Below are 18549 nucleotides of genomic sequence, written 5' to 3' on the forward strand. Positions count from 1 at the left end.
CTGTTTCTATACAACCTTTGGCTCCCCAACCCTTGTTCCAAGTCCAACCAAAATGTTGCTCATTGTCCTAGGGAATGGTCAGACTTGGATTTTTGTGAATTTGTGTATTTCTGTAAATTGGAAGTATTTCCTGAAAGTGCATGATCGGAAAAAAAAGGCTTTTCCTGAAGCAAATCAAAAATATTTTAAACAAGTTTAATTGCATTCTATTTATATGCATGATAGGATTTGGTTTAATACCTCTTTAATATTCTCCTGCTGGTATATAAACCACAGACTTTATTAAAGGGACATAAAATAAAGGGACATAACATGTACACACATATACATACATTTTCTGTATATATATATATATATATATATATATATATATATATATATATATATATATATACACACATACATACACACATGCGCGTCTTTTTTCAGGTCAGCAAAAAAAGGAGAGACTTTCTAGGTTTGCAAATTATAGTTAAAGGGACAGTTTATCTTAATTATTCCCCCTTTCATTGTTCCCAATGATCCATTTTACCTGCTGGAGTGTATTAAAGGGACACTGAACCCACAGTTTTTCTTTTGTGATTCAGATAGAGCATGACATTTTAAGCAACTTTCTAATTTACTCCTATTATGAAATTTTCTTTATTTTCTTGGTATCTTTATTTGAAATGCAAGAATGTAAGTTTAGATGCCGGCCCATTTTTGGTGAACAACCTGGGTTGTTCTTGCTGATTGGTGGATAAATTCATCCACCAATAAAAAAGTGCTGTCCAGAGGTCTGAACCCAAAAAAAGCTTAGATTCCTTCTTTTTCAAATAAAGATAGCAAGAGAACAAAGAAAAATTGATAATAGGAGTAAATTATAAAGTTGCTTAAAATTGCATGCTCTATCTGAATCACAAAAGCAAAAAATTGGGTTCAGTGTCCCTTTAACCCTTTATTTCAGAATTTGAAATAGCTGATTTTGTCTTTGGTATATCTACCTACACTGAACGTTTCTATACTTAAAGTGAAAGTAAACTTATCTCATCAGCTATGCATATTGACACAATTGATTAAAATTCATTAGAAGTTTCATTCATGATTTTTTTATATTGTGCACCTAAATACCCGTTTCGCCGCATTTAGCCGCATATTTTTTTCCTCTTCAATTCAGCCCGTCTCTGCTCAGTAACTTTATTTCCTGGTCACGTTGTTTCTATTTACCAATAGACTTTCTGGCCGATCGGCGGCCAGAAAGCTACGTCACAGCCTGCTTGAATCGAATGTGCATGCGCGGAGTCCAATGAAAGCTCATTGATGTCGTTCGCGCGTTCACAATTCCCGCATGCGTATTGGATAGGATCATTTGCTGCCAAGATTTTCAGCGTCCAAGACGGCTTCTGCCACTTCAAAAGAACTAAGCGGTATTCGCATGCGCATTTACGATAGGGGATGATAAACTTTGCATGCGCATTTGGACGACGATAGCCGATTCGCGCATGCGCATTGGTTACCAATATCGGGAACGAGCTTTGAATACTACGTGTAGAGCGGGTGGGACCGCTCTATACGAAAGGACTACAAAATACAGGAAGAGGAAGGTGGGAGGAGTAAAGGTAATAACGGTAGGGAAATAAATAAGGTGAATATAAAGGATTAGATAAAAATAAATAACAAACTAAACAGGCGAAAATGATATATTGAACATGTAGAGTATTAAGATAATTTCAAATGAAGAAAACTTTACTTTCAGTATACTCCAAAAATGTTATTGTTTAATAAGACAAATCCCATTATTACCCATTTCCCAGTTTTGCACAACCAACACTGTTATATTAATATACTTTTAGATCTCGAGCAACCTATTTTAATGGATGATAGTTTCAAACAACAAACCCAACTATTTCATATACACAAATAAACTTTAAGAATCACCCTTTCATCCATTTATACTCTGCAACTGGTATATAAATCATTGAAAACACGTTAGAATAACAATTTTACAGTATTCTGTCACTTTAATGGGGTATGAGCTGGTTTAGATGCCAGGAAAGGGTAACATATATATACACAATTTATATATTAGCAATGCAAGTCAGCATTGCATATGCTCTGCATGCTTAAAAAAAAAAATCCAAACGCATTTTGCTCTGGTTTACAGTGCAGATACACACCCTTTGATACCCCTAATCTGCTGAGGCTGCGTAAAATATAAATGAGCTACTGCATGATCACATAATCACTGCATACGATGTAGCAGGTTAGCCTGCTGATTCCTGCTAGGATATTATAAAATAAATGTAACTTGTAACGTTAGGGAGAAAACAGCTCTATGCATTCTTTATGTAAAGTCTCACAAGAACATAACGCACTGATTAGTTACATCAGATCACGTGCTTCCGCGAAGCTTTCTGGGAAATGTTGTTCTGCCGAAAAGTTAGGCCGTTATTACATGCGCTTTAAAATTAAAGGGCTAAGTACCCGGATATTCGCTACCCTTGTTATAGGCCTTCATCTGCGGTGAGTTTCAAATGGAAACAAACGGGGTGTTTTTTTAATATGGCTGCCACCGAGAAAGGGACTCTGGGTCACTTAGGGTGTGGTCAGATAGGTATACAGCTAACGAATATATAGCTGTAGGTGTGTAATGTGTATGACTTTATCTAATATATATATGTTTATTATATATATTAAACACAATATGCATAATAAATGTAATTTACAATGTGGGAGCTGTATTATGACTACAGAGGGAACAATTTATTGTAACTTAAATGTTTTGTTAAAGCCAAAGAATTTGTTAACGATGATTTATATATATATATATATATATATATATATATATATATATATATATATATATATATATATATATATATATATATATATATATATATTGGGATTAGTATTAACTATTGATGTGCTGCTGCACTATTGCACTTGGATTATAGATTTTTCAAAGCACTTGATTTGCTCCCTTTGCCTTGGACACAGTAGCAGATCACTATCATATGAATGTGCCACTGCAGCCAGAACTACCAAATATCTTGATAAATAAATATATAAATATCCAGCTCATATTTATTTATTATTAATATAATAATTTTGGAAAAAGTAGTGTGCGTAGCGTATTATGTATGTGTGTGTATGTATGTATGTATGTATATATATATTATATATATATATATATATATATATATATATATATATATAATGATTCAGATAGAGCATGCAATTTTAAGCAACTTTCTAATTTATTCCTATTATCAATTTCTTTTCATTCTCTTGCTATCTTTATTTAAAAAGCAGGAATGTAAAGCTTAGGAGCCGGCCCATTTTTGGTTCAGAACATGGGTTACGCTTGCTTATTGGTGGCTAAATGTAGCCACCAATAAGCGAGCGCTATCCAGGGTGCTGAACCTAAAATGGGCCGGCTCCTAAGCTTTACATTCCTGCTTAGCAAGACAATGAAAAGAAATTGATAATAGGAGTAAATGAGAAAGTTGCTTAAAATTGCTGCTTTATCTAAATAATCAAAGACAAAATTTGGGTTTAGTGGCCCTTTAAAATTGCTGAAGTGTTTATTGAATGTTAGAAAAGATAAACAGGCAACAATTCTGGCAAATAGCTCTGGCATGATTAAGGGCTATTTGCCCAAAACGTTGCCTCTTTGTCTTTTTGGATGCTCAATAAATACTTCCAAGTTAACTATTGGTGTGCTGCTCTATTGTAATTGCACATTCACATTACAGGACATCAAGATTGTTAAAGGGACAGTCAACACTAAAATTTTTGTTGTTTTAAAAGATGGATAATCCCTTAATTACCCTTTTCTTAGTTTTGCATAACCAACACAGTTATAATAATACACGTTTTACCTCTGTAATTTCCTTGTATCTAAGCCTCTGCAGACTGCCCCCTTATTTCAGTTCTTTTGACAGACTTGCATTTTAGCAGATCAGTGCTCACCGGGGTAAATTCACTTGCATGAGCTCAATGTTATCTATATGAAACACATGAACTAATGCCCTCTAGTGGTGAAAAACTGTCAAATGCAGAGGCTTTCAAGGTCTAAGAAATTAGCATATGAACCTCCTAGGTTTTTATTTCAACTAAGAATACCAAGAGAACAAATCAAAATTGGTGATAAAAGTAAATTGGAAAATTGTTTAAAATTACATACCCTATTTGAATCATGAAAGTTTATTTTAGACTTGACTGTCCCTTTAAGGATAAATGGTTGGATAATGCAATGGGTTGTTGCCCTTTGTGGCATTCAAAGGGTTAACAGTAATTTGAATCTCTTATGGCATTTTAGCCTACAATTATGAAGTACATTGCTAGCCCACATTATGTTTGTGGCATTACTGTGAGAGATGTCTTTGCCACTGACTTAATAAAGTAGTGTAACAAAACAGACTAAAAACAAACAAACAATTTTTACTTGGATGATATAAAGTCATTATTAAAAATGCATGTTTTATCTGAATAATTAAAGAAAAAAAAATTGGTTTTCATGTCCCTTTAAGGACAAATATGTAGTAGGGTTAGACTTCAAAAGTTTGCATTGTGTATTTCCAGCTTTGAGAATTATACAATCCACAATTTTCAAAGCTAAATTACACGACAAGGGACAACCTAAATAAATAAAGTATATTCCAAAGTTGTTTTACTGCACATTTTAAATAAAAATCTTAACCCCTTAACGACCAGCGCCGTACCCTGTACGACGCTGGTCGTTATGCCCTTAAGGACTGCCGCTGCAGTGCTGGGCTTCTCTCTGCCGCAATCTCGCTAAAAATAGCAAGATTGCGCTATTTCTGCATGCCCCGCGAGTGGGGCACTGCAGAAATAGATTTGCAGAGTTACCGATGCACTCTGTGGCCCTCTCTGCATCGGACAGCGGTGGTGCTGATCATTGGTGGGTGGGAGGGTAAGGAGGGAGGCGGGTGGCCCATCGCTGAAGGGGGCAGGGGCGGGTAGGACCGCTACGCCACGCTACAGGGGATGAAAAAAATAATTATAAAAGCTGCGTCATTGAGGGGGAAGGAGGGAGGAGGGACAATGAGGAGGATCCTATGTGGGATCCTTTGAGGGAAAGGGATCTGGGAGGGGGTAGGGTATTGAGGGGGGGCAGCTACACTACAGAAAAAATCAGTATTTTACATTTTTGTAAAAAAAAATTGCATAATTTGCAGCAAACTGGGTACTGGCAGACAGCTGCCAGTACCTAAGATGGCAGCAAATAGGTAGAGGGGGAGGGTTAGATAGCTGTTTGGGGGGGATCAGGGAGGTTGGGGGGTAAATGGGGATACTACCCGCACAAAATATATAATAATAATAAAAAAAATTAAAAAAAAACTTTTATTTTTATACTGGCAGACTTTCTGCCAGTACTTAAAATGGGGGTAGTTTTTGGGGGGTGGGGGAGGGAAGAGAGCTGTTTTAAAGGGGTCAGGGAGGGATCAGGGGGTGGGATGTGTCAGGTGGCTGGCTGATCTCTACACTAAAGCTAAAATTAACCATACAAGCTACCTAATTAACCCCTTCACTGCTGGGCATAATACAAGTGTGATGCTTAGCGGCCTTCTAATTACCAAAAAGCAATGCCAAAGCCATATATGTCTGCTATTTCTAAAGAAAGGGGATCCCAGGGAAGCATTTACAACCATTTGTGCCATGATTGCACAAGCTGTTTGTAAATAATTTCAGTGAGAAACCTAAAATTGTAAAAAAAGTTAACGATTTTTTTTTATTTGATCGCATTTGGCGGTGAAATGGTGGCATGAAATATACCAAAATGGGCCTAGATCAATACTTTAGGTTGTCTACTAAAAAAAAAAGATAGTTTTGATAGGTAAATATAAAAAAGGTTCTATTTCTGTTTAACTGTAGTGATGGCAAAAATGCTAAAAATGCTCTGGTCTTTTGGGGAAGTTTTTGCCTGAAATACCCTTAAGGGGTTAAAGGACCATTAAACTTAAAGTGAATGTAAATTTTGATGCTAAAGTGCCCGGTTATTCAAAAACTTGAATAAAAACAGGGGCGCTTTAATTCATCAAAATTTACATTTCACTCCTGTTGTGAAAAAAAACTTACCTTTTAAACTTGACAGCTGCTCCAGCTTCCTCCGGTCGTCGCAATCCATTTCTGATGTCAGAAATGATGGATGGGTCAACCTCCAATCACGGCTTCCCCCCCGGGGGAATCAGTGTCTGATTCAATGCCCTGATTGGAGGAAGCCGGATTCCTAATTTTAGACCCAGGAAGGGGCTTTGCGGCTAGCGGAGGAAGCTGGAGCTGCTGTGAAGATTAAAAGGTAAGTTTTTTTTCACAACAGGAGTGAAATGTAAATTTTGATGAATTAAAGTGCCCCTGTTTTTAATCGAATTTTTAAAAACCGGCACTTTAGCATCAAAATTTACATTCACTTTAACTTGTCAACAACGCATAAAATGTTTCATTATTACAAGTGAAACATTATTGCAGTATATATTCATTATTTATTTTGCAGCCTTTTGTTGTAAAATACATCTACAAATGTGTTTGTTTCACTTTCTCCCAGGGAGGCTGGGGTTAATATTTAAAGGGACATTCAACACTTACTGTAACATGTTTTGATATTGTAAATAAAAAAACGGAGGTCCGCCTACACTATACCCCTCCTCCCTTACCGTCTTGCTTCTGTCCTAATCAGCGGCGCTAACTACTCTAATACCCGGTAAATATGGATGCCGAACTCCCCCCACCATTACGTAGCTGCCTTCTTCTTCAACTGATAAGCAAATCAGAATCCAGTCCTCGGACAGAAAAAAGCTTCTGTGGTGTCACATGCTTTTTAACCCTTTCATGACAGGGCCAATTTGTCTACATCGGAAAAACGTTCACGCAATCACAAGATTTTAGTTATGGGATCGGGTCAGGGGGGTGTCCCTATGACGCTAGGCACGCCCTCCAAACCGCGATCGCATCCAGAAAGCGCCATTGGCTTCAGGACAGCCAAATGGCTAGGACATTCTATTCCGTCCTATTGGCGCTAAAGCCCAGCATGGTTAGGACGGACTAGAAAGCCATAAGGGCCTTAAAAGGTTAAAAGGTGGATTATCAGCTTTGCATCAACAATCATGATAGGCAAATCATTTGTTGCATTAGGAGCTAATCTGAATCAATGCTAAACCACATTAGCAGGGGGTTCTTTTATTCTGGGGGACAAGGAAATCGGTGAAATGAATAAACTTAAAACAATATACTCATTTGTCAAAATAAACCTGCAATTTTCAATGCAAAATTATTCTTATATATGAAGGTTTATAATCATGTAGTTTACAATTTGTGTTTAGTGTCCCTTTACGGTGTTTACTGTCCCTTTTGTGGAGTTAAAATGTATGTATTCAGTACTAGAATTCAGACAGTAATGAGTTAAGTCTTTCTGAAGGACCTCCATCTGCATATCTATATATATATAAACAGCTGCGCATGTCAATCAAATCGTGTAGTTTATAGGAGACTTAGCAAAACTAAGGTTCACTTTATATTATGTCATGCTATAGCACTACGCATGTGTAGAATTAAAATAGAATTAACTATACGTCATGGAGATTGGTGAAAGCCTTATGTGGAAACTAAAGTATAGATTGAGCCTTTGCCTTCATGGTTTGGAACAAACGGATTGGTCTGAGATAAGTATAAATAACTGTAAAAGACATTGCTAAGATAGTTACAAGAACTTCCTGGATCTTAAGGTATCGTAATAATTGTTTATACTTTATTTGTAATTATTTTTAATAAATACATTTGTGTGAAATAATATTTAATAGTTATTGGTATTAATCTGTAGTCAAAGGCATCTACAGCAATGCACTTCTTCTCCAAAGCATAGATAGACAGATATATATATATATATATTCCTCTGAGGAAGGGGAGCTGTATACGCGAAACGTCACTACACCATTAAAGGGAAATTAAACACTAAACAAATGTTAGATAGAATGATGCATTCAAAGAAAAGATCAGTCTGAGAATAGATGTATTTTTTAGTTTCATTAGTTGTTTAAATATTGACAAAACATGTGTAAAGATTTCGTGTCTATAAAACAATGGGAGCTGCCATGTTGTAACTTAGGTTACCTTCTCTGCTGTGGCCAATTAGGGACAGTTATAAATAGGTCACTAGAGTGTGCAGCCAATGGCTGTGTGGAATATAACAGTGTTCTGCACTTTCTGAGAAGAAATGAAAAGCTCAAAATTTCAGAATGGAATTACAGGAAAAGGGGACAAAATAAATAATGAAAGTATATTGCAGTTTTTTTTATATATATATATATATATATATATATATACAAGTTATCATTTTATATTACTATTTCTAAGTGTTTAATGTCCCTTTAAATACACTTGTGATTATAAAAGACCAGATAGTGCCAGCCATTTGTTGCACATGTGTATTATTCATCATTTTAAATGGATGAAAGCATTATGAATAATACACATTGCAATGATTTTTATTAAAGGGACAGTATACTGTAACATTGTTTTTCCCTTAATGTATTTTCAATGACTTGTTATACCAGGTACAGAGTATAAAAAGTACGAGAAATTGCATTTTTAGGTTGATTTGTGTAAGTGAATTAGATGGTTTTGTGCTTTTAAACCACAACCTATTGAAATGGGTTGAGCTTGCAGGTAATATCAGATCTCATTATGTTATTACACTCCAGCAGGTAAAATGGATTATTGGGAATAACTGTCCCTTTAAGCTGTTTGCCAGTACCTGTAGACAGGGATAGGCAAATTGTCCGTACACGGACACTGGTGTCCGTGACTAGCCCTTGCAGTGTCCTCCACAACCTTAGTATATCTTTTCTTTCTGATTAAATAATAGGAATAAAAAAAAAAAAATGTAATGTGAATAAAATTAGTGACTTGTCAAGAGACTGATTGGGTGATAAGTTATGGAATAAATAAAGCCTGAGTGAAATACTGGGTGTGTATCTGCATCCGTATAATAACACCCAGCTCTATACAAAGACACAGTAGTGACACTGGCACATGGGTATAGTCAGACAAGGGCTGGTTATAGGGTCAGTGGTATCTGCATCAGTATAATAACACCCAGCTCTATACAAAGACACAGTAGTGACACTGGCACATGCATATAGCCAGAGGAGGGCTGGTTATAGGGTCAGTGGTATCTGCATCAGTATAATAACACCCAGCTCTATACAAAGACACAGTAGTGACACTGGCACATGGGTATAGCCAGAGGAGGGCTGGTTATAGAATCAGTGGTATTTGCATCAGTATAATAACACCCAGCACTATATAATGACACAGTAGTGACACTGGCACATGGGTATAGCCAGAGGAGGGCTGGTTATAGGAGCAGTGGTATCTGCATCAGTATAATAACACCAGCACTATATAATGACACAGTAGTGACACTGGCACATGGGTATAGCCAGAGGAGGGCTGGTTATAGAATCAGTGGTATTTGCATCAGTATAATAGCACCCAGCATTATATAATGACACAGTAGTGACACTGGCACATACGTATATCCAGTGGAGGGCTGGTTATAGGATCAGTGGTATCTGCATCAGTATAATAACACCCAGCACTATATAATGACACAGTAGTGACACTGGCACATGGGTATAGTCAGAGGAGGGCTGGTTATAGGGTCAGTGGTATCTGCATCAGTATAATAACACCCAGCACTATATAATGACACAGTAGTGACACTGGCACATGGGTATAGCCAGAGGAGGGCTGGTTATAGGGTCAGTGGTATCTGCATCAGTATAATAACACCCAGCGCTATATAATGACACAGTAGTGACACTGGCACATGGGTATAGTCAGAGGAGGGCTGGTTATAGGGTCAGTGGTATCTGCATCAGTATAATAACACCCAGCGCTATATAATGACACAGTAGTGACACTGGCACATGGGTATAGCCAGAGGAGGGCTGGTTATAGGGTCAGTGGTATCTGCATCAGTATAATAACACCCAGCACTATATAATGACACAGTAGTGACACTGGCACATGGGTATAGCCAGGGGAGGACTGGTAATAAGATCAGTGGTATCTGCATCAGTATAATAACACCCAGCACTATATAATGACACAGTAGTGACACTGGCACATGGGTATAGCCAGAAGAGGGCTGGTTATAGGATCAGTGGTATCTGCATCAGTATAATAACACCCAGCACTATATAATGACACAGTAGTGACACTGGCACATGGGTATAGCCAGAGACTGGCTGGTTATAGAATCAGTGGTATCTGCATCAGTATAATAACACCCAGCGCTATATAATGACACAGTACTGACACTGGCACATGCGTATATCCAGAGGAGGGCTGGTTATAGGATCAGTGGTATCTGCATCAGTATAACACCCAGCGCTATATAATGACACATTAGTGACACTGACACATGGGTATAGCCAGAGGAGGGCTGGTTATAGGGTCAGTGGTATTTGCATCAGTATAATAACACCCAGCACTATATAATGACACAGTAGTGACACTGGCACATGGGTATAGCCAGAGGAGGGCTGGTTATAGGATCAGTGGTATCTGCATCAGTATAATAACACCCAGCCCTATACAAAGACACAGTAGTGACACTGGCACATGCGTATAGCCAGAGGAGGGCTGGTTATAGGATCAGTGGTATCTGCATCAGTATAATAACACCCAGCTCTATACAAAGACACAGTAGTGACACTGGCACATGCATATAGCCAGAGGAGGGCTGGTTATAGGGTCAGTGGTATCTGCATCAGTATAATAACACCCAGCTCTATACAAAGACACAGTAGTGACACTGGCACATGGGTATAGCCAGAGGAGGGCTGGTTATAGAATCAGTGGTATCTGCATCAGTATAATAACACCCAGCACTATATAATGACACAGTAGTGACACTGGCACATGGGTATAGCCAGAGGAGGGCTGGTTATAGGAGCAGTGGTATCTGCATCAGTATAATAACACCAGCACTATATAATGACACAGTAGTGACACTGGCACATGGGTATAGCCAGAGGAGGGCTGGTTATAGAATCAGTGGTATTTGCATCAGTATAATAGCACCCAGCATTATATAATGACACAGTAGTGACACTGGCACTTACGTATATCCAGAGGAGGGCTGGTTATAGGATCAGTGGTATCTGCATCAGTATAATAACACCCAGCACTATATAATGACACAGTAGTGACACTGGCACATGGGTATAGTCAGAGGAAGGCTGGTTATAGGGTCAGTGGTATCTGCATTAGTATAATAGCACCCAGCATTATATAATGACACAGTAGTGACACTGGCACATACGTATATCCAGTGGAGGGCTGGTTATAGGATCAGTGGTATCTGCATCAGTATAATAACACCCAGCGCTATATAATGACACAGTAGTGACACTGGCACATGGGTATAGCCAGAGGAGGGCTGGTTATAGGGTCAGTGGTATCTGCATCAGTATAATAACACCCAGCACTATATAATGACACAGTAGTGACACTGGCACATGGGTATAGCCAGGGGAGGACTGGTAATAAGATCAGTGGTATCTGCATCAGTTTAATAACACCCAGCACTATATAATGACACAGTAGTGACACTGGCACATGGGTATAGCCAGAGGAGGACTGGTAATAAGATCAGTGGTATCTGCATCAGTTTAATAACACCCAGCACTATATAATGACACAGTAGTGACACTGGCACATGGGTATAGCCAGAAGAGGGCTGGTTATAGGATCAGTGGTATCTGCATCAGTATAATAACTCCCAGTGCTATATAATGACACAGTAGTGACACTGGCACATGGGTATAGCCAGATGAGGGCTGGTTATAGGATCAGTGGTATCTGCATCAGTATAATAACACCCAGCACTATATAATGACACAGTAGTGACACTGGCACATGGGTATAGCCAGAGACTGGCTGGTTATAGAATCAGTGGTATCTGCATCAGTATAATAACACCCAGCGCTATATAATGACACAGTACTGACACTGGCACATGCGTATAGCCAGAGGAGGGCTGGTTATAGGATCAGTGGTATCTGCATCAGTATAATAACACCCAGCACTATATAATGACACAGTAGTGACACTGGCACATGGGTATAGCCAGAGGAGGGCTGGTTATAGGATCAGTGGTATCTGCATCAGTATAATAACACCCAGCTCTATATAATGGCACAGTATTGACACAGGCACATGGGTATAGCCAGAGGAGGGCTGGTTATAGGATCAGTGGTATCTGCATCAGTATAATAACACCCAGCACTATATAATGACACAGTAGTGACACTGGCACATGCGTATAGCCAGAGGAGGGCTGGTTATAGGGTCAGTGGTATCTGCATCAGTATAATAACACCCAGCTCTATATAATGGCACAGTATTGACACAGGCACATGGGTATAGCCAGAGGAGGGCTGGTTATAGGATCAGTGGTATTTGCATCAGTATAATAACACCCAGCATTATATAATGACACAGTAGTGACACTGGCACATGGGTATAGCCAGAGACGGGCTGGTTATAGGATCAGTGGTATATGCATCAGTATAATAACACTAGGGTTGCAGCAATACCATTTTTCTAAGACCGAGTACAAGTACCGATACTTTTTTTCAAATACTCACCGATACCAATTACCGATACTTTTTTTTAATGTCATGACAGTTTACCAAGCACAATACAGACTAATGATTTAAGATTGCTTCTTTATAATTATGAACTGTATCTCAAAAGACATGTTTTAATAATAAAACTGTTTTATGTGCTTGTTGTCACAAAGTTCACAGAACATGTTTATAAATAAAAATATTACAATAACATATATTAATAACTACAATAAATAATAGCTGCAGCAGCTGGGGCTGGAAAGCTACAATTTAAAGGGGTGATTACTGGATGCAATTGGGTTGTAGGGTGCCTATATAACTCATCAATCTGACATTTGTACCTAATACAAAGTAATATAATTTAATTCTGAAAATAATATTGGGGAAGCAGTATCAAAGTAATCCCCTTTGAGAAAAATGGGGCATTTGCATTCTACTGACTCAACAGAAAATAGGGCTGGTCTTCATATTTTTCCAGGGCTGCTTTTTATTCCCAGTCCAACCCTGGCTAAGGATGTTCCTCAGAGTACAGTATGTTTTGAGCATAGTATAGATGATGAGAACTAGCAGTATAACAGGCAATCTAGCAATTAGAGTAATTTTTCAAAAGTTAGTGTCAAGTTCTTTTTAAGGAACAGAAACATCTCTGCATGTTCAGCTATAAGTCTGTTTCTTTTATTAGTAAAGACGTTTGACACTAAGCTGAACAGTCTTTCACTGTCACACTACTGCATGGGTCATAAAGATATTTTTGGGCCATTAAATCTCAGTTTGATAACTGCCCAGTACGTCAGGGGTTTGTCTGAATGAGGTACAGAGATCTCTCCCAGGTAGGCCTCCAGCTGTATAGTAGCAGCTTTTGGGGCACTGCTCTCAAACATACAATAATAAAAAATAACAGCAATGTGTATTAACACAACAGAAGTGAACCATTTTTTAGTTAAAGGGACACTGTACCCAACATTTTTCTTTCGTGATTCAGATTGAGCATGAAATTTTAAGCAACTTTCTAATTTACTCCTATTATCAAATTTTCTTCATTCTCTTGGTATCTTTATTTGAAATTCAAGAATGTAAGTTTAGATGCCGGCCCATTTTTGGTGAACAACCTGGGTTGTCCTTGCTGATTGGTGGATAAATTCATCCACCAATAAAAAAGTGCTGTCCAGAGTACTGAAACAAAAAAAAATCTTAGATGCCTTCTTTTCAAATAATGATAGCAAGAGAACGAAGAAAATTTAATAATAGGAGTAAATTAGAAAGTTGCTTAAAATTGCATGCTCTTTCTGAATTACAAAAGAAAAAATTTGGGTTCAGTGTCCCTTTAAGTCTCCACTCGAGCTTAAAATGAAATGGGAACATCCAGTTTGAAAAACGCCACAAGATGGCGTATGTGTAGGAATTGGAGGTATCGGTTTAAGTATCGGTGCCTTTTGCATGAGTACAAGTACTCATGCAAATACTTGGTATCGGCACCCTAAATAACACCAAGCAATATACAAAGACACAGTAGTAACACTAGCTCATGGGTATAGCCAGAGGAGGGCTGGTTATAGGATCAGTGGTATCTGCATCAGTATAATAACACCCAGCACTATATAATGACACAGTAGTGACACTGGCTCATGGGTATAGCCAGAGGAGGGCTGGTTATAGGATCAGTGGTATCTGCATCAGTATAATAACACCCAGCGCTATATAATGACACAGTAGTGACACTGGCTCATGGGTATAGCCAGAGGAGGGCTGGTTATAGGATCAGTGGTATCTGCATCAGTATATTAACACCCAGCACTATATAATGGCACAGTATTGACACAGGCACATGGGTATAGCCAGAGGAGGGCTGGTTATAGGGTCAGTGGTATCTGCATCAGTATAATAACACCTAGCACTATATAATGACACAGTAGTGACACTGGCACATGGGTATAGCCAGACAAGGGCTGGTTGTAGGGTCAGTGGTATCTGCATCAGTATAATAACACTCAGCGCTATATAATGACACAGTAGTGACACTGGCACATGGGTATAGCCAGACAAAGGCAGCTAACACTGCCGAAACGCGTAGATTTGCTTACTCCTGTCAATTCAGAATTCTATTACTGATAGTGCTACACTTTACAGGTTCATCCCTATCTCTATGATTAATATAGAGGGAGGACATATGAATAATTCCTGTGTGTAACCAATTATCCACTAAGGCTATCGAACTGCTAAATTGTTCTATTGGCACAAAAACAGGTTCATTTCTATCTCCTTGAATCAACACTGAGATCGATGTATGAATAATTCCTGTGTGCCCCCTTGCTTCTTCCTTGCTCCCATCATAGCCCTAATATACACTAAAAAAGGAAAAAAACCAAGTGCTTAGGAGCTTCTTCGAAAAAGGACAAGTTTCATATTCCAGAACGGACATAAAACCAAACAGATCAACACTTCATAGGATTCAGAGCTGCTGATAAAACAAACCGTTTTTTCAAATTTGGACAGATTCTTTGGACATTGGACACTCGCAAGTATTGATACTAACCATCACATAATCAATTATACTTTGTTACAATCAAGAATTGGATACAATTTTCAAACTTGTTGTGTTTAAGCATATCACAGAGATTGGAGGAATACAATAGTCAGGTGACGTGACGTCACACCTCCCGATCCATCACTCACAGTTACTCCTAACGGCTGAACAGATCAGACGCCTCCACTGAATACTGTGACCAAATATTTAATTGCTTAAACAAAATACTGGTAACATTTAGCCGAGCCAATTTCACTGTGCTAAGAGTCATTTACCTTTATCAAGTTTATTCATATTCGTATATATTTTTAAGACACACTTAGGGAACCTTGTAGAAATTTTATATCGGCTGTATTTCTCTGTTTTTAATATGATTAATATGTTTTATTGTTACTGATGCCGGCATCTTATGTAATTGAGTATATGCTAACATATTCTGTATGCATTAACCAGTTATCCACTTAAATTACTATAAAAATTCTCTTTTTTAGTACCATTAGGTTCTCTTGTTATTTCATTTTATTTGCATAATAATCTGGTTGGCTCTACTTAGTTGGAGCGCTTATCCCACACCTTTTTCACCTCTTTATTGTATAGTCTGTAATTGGAGATTTTATCAGACCATATCAGGGATTTAAGCACAGAAACCTTTTTCTGATTAGCACTCACACCACCCTTTGTTTGTTTGTTTATAGCCAGACAAGGGCTGGTTGTAGGGTCAGTGGTATCTGCATCAGTATAATAAAACCCAGCACTATATAATGACACAGTAGTGACACTGGCACATGGGTATAGCCAGAGATGAGGGCTGGTTATAGAATCAATGGTATCTGCATCAGTATAATAACACCCAGCACTATATAATGACACATTAGTGACACTGGCAGATGGGTATAGCCAGAGGAGGGCTGGTTATAGGATCAGTGGTATCTGCATCAGTATAATTACACCAAGCACTATATAATGACACAGTAGTGACACTGGCACATGGGTATAGCCAGAGGAGGGCTGGTTATAGGATCAGTTGTATCTGCATCAGTATAATAACACCTAGCACTATATAATGACACAGTAGTGACACTGGCACATGGGTATAGCAAGACAAGGGCTGGTTATAGGGTCAGTGGCATCTGCATCAGTATAATAACACCCAGCACTATATAATGACACAGTAGTGACACTGGCACATGGGTATAGCCAGAGGAGGGCTGGTTATAGGAGCAGTAGTATCTGCATCAGTATAATAACACCCAGCGCTATATAATTACACAGTAGTGACACTGGCACATGGGTATAGCCAGAGGAGGGCTGGTTATAAGATCAGTGGTATCTGCATCAGTATAATAACACCCAGCATTATATAATGACACAGTAGTGACACTGGCACATGGGTATAGCCAGACAAGGGCTGGTTATAGGATCAGTGGTATCTGCATCAGTATAATAACACCAAGCACTATATAATGACACAGTAGTGACACTGGCACATGGGTATAGCCAGAGACGGGCTGGTTATAGGATCAGTGGTATATGCATCAGTATAATAACACCCAGCTCTATACAAAGACACAGTAGTGACACTGGCACATGGGTATAGCCAGAGGAGGGCAGGTTATAAGATCAGTGGTATCTGCATCAGTATAATAACACCCAGCATTATATAATGACACAGTAGTGACACTGGCACATGGGTATAGCCAGACAAGGGCTGGTTATAGGATCAGTGGTATCTGCATCAGTATAATAACACCAAGCACTATATAATGACACAGTAGTGACACTGGCACATGGGTATAGCCAGAGACGGGCTGGTTATAGGATCAGTGGTATATGCATCAGTATAATAACACCAAGCACTATACAAAGACACAGTAGTAACACTGGCTCATGGGTATAGCCAGAGGAGGGCTGGTTATAGGATCAGTGGTATCTGCATCAGTATAATAACATCCAGCGCTATATAATGATACAGTAGTGACACTGGCACATGGGTATAGCCAGAGACTGGCTGGTTATAGAATCAGTGGTATCTGCATCAGTATAATAACACCCAGCTCTATACAAAGACACAGTAGTGACACTGACACATGGGTATAGCCAGACAAGAGCTAGTTATAGGGTCAGTGGTATCTGCATCAGTATAATAACACCCAGCACTATATAATGACACAGTAGTGACCCTGGCACATGGGTATAGCCAGACAAGGGCTGGTTATAGGATCAGTGGTATCTGCATCAGTATAATAACACCCAGCACTATATAAAGACACAGTAGTGACACTGGCACATGCGTATAGCCAGAGGAGGGCTGGTTATAGGGTCAGTGGTATCTGCATCAGTATAATAACACCAAGCACTATACAAAGACACAGTAGTGACACTGGCACATGGGTATAGCCAGAGGAGGGCTGGTTATAGGATCAGTGGTATATGCATCAGTATAATAACACCCAGCGCTATATAATGACACAGTATTGACACTGGCACATAGGTATAGCCAGAGGAGGGCTGGTTATAGGATCAGTGGTATCTGCATCAGTATAATAACACCAAGCACTATACAAAGACACAGTAGTGACACTGGCACATGGGTATAGCCAGAGGAGGGCTGGTTATAGGATCAGTGGTATCTGCATCAGTATAATAACACCCAGCACTATATAATGACACAGTAGTGACACTGGCACATGGGTATAGCCAGAGGAGGGCTGGTTATAGGATCAGTGGTATCTGCATCAGTTTAATAACACCCAGCACTATATAATGACACAGTAGTGACACTGGCACATGGGTATAGCCAGGGGAGGGCTGGTTATAGGATCAGTGGTATCTGCATCAGTATAATAACACCCAGCGCTATATAATGACACAGTAGTAACACTAGCTCATGGGTATAGCCAGAGGAGGGCTGGTTATAGGAGCAGTGGTATCTGCATCAGTATAATAACACCAGCACTATATAATGACACAGTAGTGACACTGGCTCATGGGTATAGCCAGAGGAGAGCTGGTTATAGGATCAGTGGTATCTGCATCAGTATAATAACACCCAGCTCTATACAATGACACAGTAGTAACACTGGCACATGGGTATAGCCAGAGGAGGGCTGGTTATAGGATCAGTGGTATCTGCATCAGTATAATAACACCCAGCGCTATATAATGACACAGTAGTGACACTGGCACATGGGTATAGCCAGAGGAGGGTTGGTTATAGTTTCAGTGGTATCTGCATCAGTATAATAACACCCAGCACTATATAATGACACAGTAGTAACACTAGCACATGGGTATAGCCAGAGGAGGGTTGGTTATAGTTTCAGTGGTATCTGCATCAGTATAATAACACCCAGCACTATATAATGACACAGTAGTGACACTGGCACA

At 38.9% G+C, this 18549-nt stretch overlaps 1 protein-coding gene across 2 annotated transcripts in view; it reads left to right on the plus strand.

Moving 5' to 3' along the window:
* Window positions 1-2395: 2395 nt before the first annotated feature.
* Window positions 2396-18549, plus strand: part of LOC128666998 (zinc finger protein 684) — a 58737-nt gene continuing 42583 nt past the window's right edge. The window contains exon 1 of one of the 2 annotated variants that reach the window (XM_053721849.1): window positions 2396-2502. The gene's annotated coding sequence lies outside the window, so the exon portion shown is untranslated. Of the gene's footprint in view, window positions 2503-7604; window positions 7725-18549 lie in introns of those variants that run through there. The other variant, XM_053721850.1, reaches the window with a different exon arrangement.

The sequence above is a fragment of the Bombina bombina genome, chromosome 7, assembly GCF_027579735.1.
Source record: "Bombina bombina isolate aBomBom1 chromosome 7, aBomBom1.pri, whole genome shotgun sequence".
Taxonomy (NCBI): Eukaryota; Metazoa; Chordata; class Amphibia; order Anura; family Bombinatoridae; genus Bombina; species Bombina bombina.